This window comes from Haemaphysalis longicornis, unplaced genomic scaffold (genome assembly GCF_048455015.1).
Source record: "Haemaphysalis longicornis isolate Haplotype H1 unplaced genomic scaffold, Haemaphysalis longicornis Haplotype H1 scaffold_2, whole genome shotgun sequence".
Classification (NCBI taxonomy): Eukaryota; Metazoa; Arthropoda; class Arachnida; order Ixodida; family Ixodidae; genus Haemaphysalis; species Haemaphysalis longicornis.
In genome coordinates, this window is record NW_027526295.1 from 288,025,961 (window position 1) to 288,031,523 (window position 5,563).

Genomic DNA, 5,563 nt, shown 5'->3' on the forward strand with positions numbered 1-5,563 from the left:
GTTCAGCCAAAGTTGTATTTAAAGGAAGGCTGAAAATGTACAACTGTGGTATGCGGCTATTACCTTCAATGCTGAGGGTGAGTGGGTTCCTGGATTGTAGCGCAGGCAGTCTGAGCTTTGGTCTGCTTTCTTCCAAACTAGGCGTATTCAGTTTCATTGTCATAAGTGCACCGCTGTTGCACCGCGCCTGTAGAGTTAGCCTGAAGCTGTCAACAAGCCCTGGCTTGATTTTTCAGGTTCCAGCTCAAGTGGACTTATTTTCTAATTTTCGCACTTTTACAGTGGGCTAGCTGTCACGACTCAGTTTTGGTGCAGATTTTTATTGCAACAACATCACCAAAGAACAAAAGGTGTAGGTGCGTGTGTTTATCACTCGAAGCTGCAACAAATATATGAGAGTCCTTGTTGGTAACGGCACATAGTGTTGTTTATTGAAATTAAACAAGAGTACCAAGTACAGCCCCCAGTACAATACAGTATACAGGCAAAATAACAAGATGCTATTTTGCAAGGAGCGTCCCTTGTTGCAATTGCAAAGCATGCTGTTTCCTAGGCTGATAGATGTCAACAATTACGGCAAGTAAACGACTAGACATCTGAGAGACCTATTGAAAATAGCCTGCAGTTAGAGCATTGTGAAGCACTTCATTGGGATGTCAGTAAGTATATGCAAAGATGCCAGCACCACCGTTTCATCCCCGGTTCTTAGTCTGAGGCCTTGACTATTCACTGTGCTGCATTTAATACTTGTGACTACATACACACACACACATAAGAAGTCTTCGTTGAGAATATGGACAGACAATGCTATGGTTGCAGTGTCAACACTCCCTACTCAGGAGTGGCCAGGAAGGCTTTTCACCAGAGATTTGCTAGCACAGGCTTGTGTTGCTGCCCAAGAGTACATACAATTGCTACCAAGGACAGGGTGAAGAAGTAGAAGTGCAGCTGGAATACATGCGTGTCTATATATATATATATATATATATATATATATATATATATATATATATATATATATATATATATATATATATATATATATATATATATATTGTTACAGGACACACAGACTCAGTGTTTTCCAGTAACGAGAACCGTGTTCGATAGTGCATCACAGCCAGAAGGTTTCGTGCCCTGTTGTGACCTGTTGGGGACAGCCTGCACTGGCAACATCTTGCATCAGGGTATTTGCATAACAAATGTGGGATCCCAGGCTCCAAAGCTGTGGGCAACCTGACTGCTTCATTCAACGAACGTTTGTACACATACAGCCTTACCACAACAAAGCACAAAATTCACTCTACGTTGTTGAAGTGCTGATATGCGAAGTGTATGACTAGATTGTGACACCAGTTATCATCGCATAACTTATTCATTGCACAGACGATGTAATGTACAGGCAGTGTTTTATTATTTGCCTGAATCATTTTTTAATCTCTCTCAGCCTCGTGCAGACAATACTGCGGAGCACCATCGGTGGTTTTGCTTGGGTGAAATTATATCCGCTACTTGTTGAACAAAGCAGAGCACACAGTCGGCATTCAAAAGTTGTGTGTGGCTTAAGTCCACAGGCTTCTAGGCACTTTTCATGACTACATGCTGTCCAGCATACTGATGCATGTCATAATTATTAAGTACATCAGCATGCAAGTTTGGTGTCCGTGAAACTCTATATTTATGGCCGTAGTTAAAGTGGTGTGTGCACGAATATTATCTACCTCACTGTACAGTGCCTACGCTACTGCCCGTATCATCCACTAAAAATCATGTACTAATTGGCAGAACAGAAACTAATGACCCAAAGCATCACAGCATGTTTCCAAGTAACTTCACAACCGTAGTCTTGACACATAGTGCTTAAAAAATACTCTCCGCAAAGCAAGGATGATACGCCACTGCGGGCCTGATAACCCTGAAGGTAATGTGCAATGGGTTCTGCACTTCACTTACTTGACAGGCTTAGTCAATTGAAAATTATTTCCACAGGTCTTTTTACAGGTAACACATTTTGCAGTACTCTAGGCGCATCATAGCAGTTTAGGTAAAGCATCCCACAAGACGCGGTCTAGTTGCTACGAGCACAAGCCAGACATGTGCTTCTGGCAGCTCTCCTGTTTAGTGTTGGCACTGATGGAGTGCACACAAGGCTGCCATCTGGCCTGTGGATCAAAGTGCTCCTTACACATGCACACTGACACCACAGGCAAACAGTCAGTGCCAGCGGATTGTCATTTCTGGTTTGCACCCCGACCACGACTGGCAGCTGTTCTGGCTTTGCATCCGTATGAAACAAAGGGCATCCACGGCAGTGCCCGTGCCTCTGTGCCACTCTTGCATGGGGCTGTAGCCACGCATTTCAACACGGTTGGTTGACGGGGAGTTTGAAGCAAAAGCTTTTGCATTTAAGGGGTGTTTAGACAGAAAATACATACGCAGTTGTCTTGAATCTTAGGTGCTACAACACGACTGATTGGTAGGACCTAGTTGACTAGTACACAAAGGTAACGCAAAACTGAGAGTGGGAAAGTATTTCTCCAAGGCCTGCCAGAAAAGACACTCAAGACTCCTACACTTGCCTCTAATATTTCTGCCCGTAATCATCGGTCAGCCAAAGAAAAAGAAAACTGATGAGCAACATACGCTTGCAGAAATTAAACGCACGTTCCTATCTACGCATGTGGAGCACAAAAACAAAACACAAAGCCCGCTTGGAATTGAGACACAAATTGAACGCCCAGAAACATTCTACTGGCTTACAAGCGCCCTGCCGTCTGAATTTTCCACTTGTTACATGGTAATGACAGCTTCCAGTCTAGCACTTGTCCCGTACCTATTCCTCCTTTGCGCTAGGAAATCACGTGTACGGGCTTGCAGGGATTGCAAGCTGGCATCACAGGCCTGTTGACTGTTAGCCACAGCTCATACAGTGGCGCCGCAGAGACGATCACGTGGAATGCTGCGGTGTCTGAGAGCCGGGTATTCTACTGGGACTCCATGACGTCCCTGCTCCCGTCAACGGCGGGCGCGTTGTCCGCATTGGTGGCTCCCTGGATGGAAGAGAAGTCAGCACTCCCTTGCGGGTCGGGATGTGTGACTTCATCTTGTTGAACAGGCCGCCGATCCGAAGCCAGCACGGACGGCTGCTCTTCCGGCACCGCGATGCCAATCTCTGCGAGCGGAGAAACAGCAGGAAGAGAGGAGGGTACCTTTAGGGGAACTGTCAAAAGCCTCACGTGCGCTCAATCGTGCCATGCAGAATGGTTAAAAGCTGTCTTGTTCCAAGTAGCGAGTTTCCTGCAGGAGTGAAAAAGTAACAATAGTACTATCCGAATGCTGGTGGTAGAACAATTATCGAAAGCGCTATCAAAGTATGATGGGAAAATATACAAGCCACTCCACAATTGCCTTTGCCAAGCTATTTCCTGACTAACTGAGATGGGCAGCTTTGTTAGCTGCTCGTGTTACCCCGGTTTGTCTTTCCGGAACTGAGTGATCGCTTTTCTTTTCCTATTTTGTTTCTTTGGTGGTGGTTGTTCACAGCATACCCACACAGATACTACGAAGAAACAGGTAATTTGTACTATGTAAGCCTTAGTCTTAGACAAGCCTTAGTCCTTTCCTCTTCTGTCGATTTGCAGCCGGAATTTAACTTCATTAATTACTCCCATGGTTAGAAATCCTCAAAAGCTTATAAATAGTGCTATTCACGAACATACTTATTTATTTCTGTAATGCTGCCGACCTTTGAAACACTGACCACATTATTGGCTTTTGAAACAGCAATTTTGCAACCGGCGTAGGGCGAGCAGTAGGCATAGCGACGCCATGCGCGTACCATTTGAAAGTGCAGGAAAAGGACGAACAATGGGGTTGTAAATCAAGAGTTAGTTGCTAACGTTGATAGCAAAGATTCAAAGAACGCACATTCCACAATGTGTGCTCTTAGCCTATTCTACTCAAAATTGTCCTTGAAAAAAAAAGAATTTTAAAGGCTTCCATTCTGCAAGAAAAGTCCTTTATCTTTTTTTTTGTGCTGTGAGTGTGTAGATCGAGCAACCACTGGTTGCATATACGTATTTTTATTCATGCCTGTTTGTCATGGAAAATTATGTACAGAAGTTATTACATGTCATAATACCGTCTAGACTGTAAAGTATCTAACTGCGCGTTTTCTAAAAGCACACTGGGTGATATGAGCCAACTATAGCTGTTGTTGACAAATTGGATGGCTTTTCGTTGTATGCTTTCTAATTTAGCGATATTGACCTGTGCGTGAAGATCCCAGACCACTGATGCATATTGTAATATTAGTCGGACATAGTTTTTGTAGGCTAGTAGTTTGATCTCTTTTGTAGACGTTTTCAATGTCCTTTTCAGATACCCAAAGGTGCGCATGGCTTCGTTTTTTATGTACGTGAAACGATCGTTCCATCATAAATCTGAGGAAATTATTACTTCTAAGTAGTTGTAGCTATTTGCGGATGATAAAGCGTGACCATCGATAGAATAAGAAAGCATTAAAGGTTCCCGCTTTCGTGTTATGCCCATAGATACTGTTTTGTTCACATTAGCCTTCATGTGACAGGTTTCGCACCATGATTGAAGCTTGTCTAATGCCGAATTTAGAAGAGCTTGGTCAGAAGAATTTTGTATTTCCTGATAAAGCACGCAGTCATCGGCAAACAATTTCATTTTTACCAGTATGCAGTTCATGATATCATTGACAAAAATTAAGAAGAGAAGAGGACCAAGAATGCACCCTTGCGGTATACCGGAACGAACGACTCGTGGACTTGAATACTCGCCATCAATAACGACGCTTTTTACCTGGAAGAAAAATAGGCCTCAATCCAAGCAAGCACAACTTCGTTCTTTATAGGTGCGTGATAGGGCACGTGGTGCATGATAGGGCACGACTGTTGGGAAATGCACGCAAAGTGTTAGAGGGAATGCGAGCGAATTCATACGAACTCGCACAGGGTGCACATCACAACCTTGTTAGCTTTGCACCTGCTCCATCGGGGCTATTTAATATAATAACACAAAAAGAAGGTTATACACTGTGGTCAGTGGCCAAGGCATAGTTATGCCCAGAACACGGCGGCCACTTTTCAGATGGCGACAAGAAGCAGAAACAGGCGTGTGTCAAGATTTCAGCGCACGTTTAAGAGCCCCAGGTTGTCACAATTAATCCGGAGCCCTTCACTGAGCACGGCGCGCCTCGTAGCCCAGGTGTCCCTTCAACGCATTCAGCCCAGAAAATTTGATTTTTCTTTTTTTTAATAATAACTGTTTTGTTGTTTTTGTTCCGACCAAAACTGCGTGCGTCGACGGAAATCGCATCCACAAATTTGACGGTAAAGCCAACGCTCTACTGATGGCTGTGTAGCTCTCAGTCTAATTTAAGTAGGTATCCTGAAAAAAAAAATCATGCTGAAATTAGCGGCTAGCATGGCTGTATCCAAAATGACCCCGAGTGTCATTTCCTTGTCATAATTAGTTACTCCAAAGTGAGGTCGTAAACGGAACGCAAGTCCCAGCGGGTGTATACATGGCCACG

At 44.0% G+C, this 5,563-nt stretch overlaps 1 pseudogene across 1 annotated transcript in view; it reads right to left on the minus strand.

The window, feature by feature from the left end:
- Positions 1-1,048: 1,048 nt before the first annotated feature.
- Positions 1,049-5,563, minus strand: part of LOC144170833 (uncharacterized) — a 42,310-nt pseudogene continuing 37,795 nt past the window's right edge. Inside the window, exon 2 of the transcript XR_013322686.1 lies at positions 1,049-3,172. The product of XR_013322686.1 is annotated as an uncharacterized LOC144170833 (transcript). The remainder of the gene's footprint in view (positions 3,173-5,563) is intronic.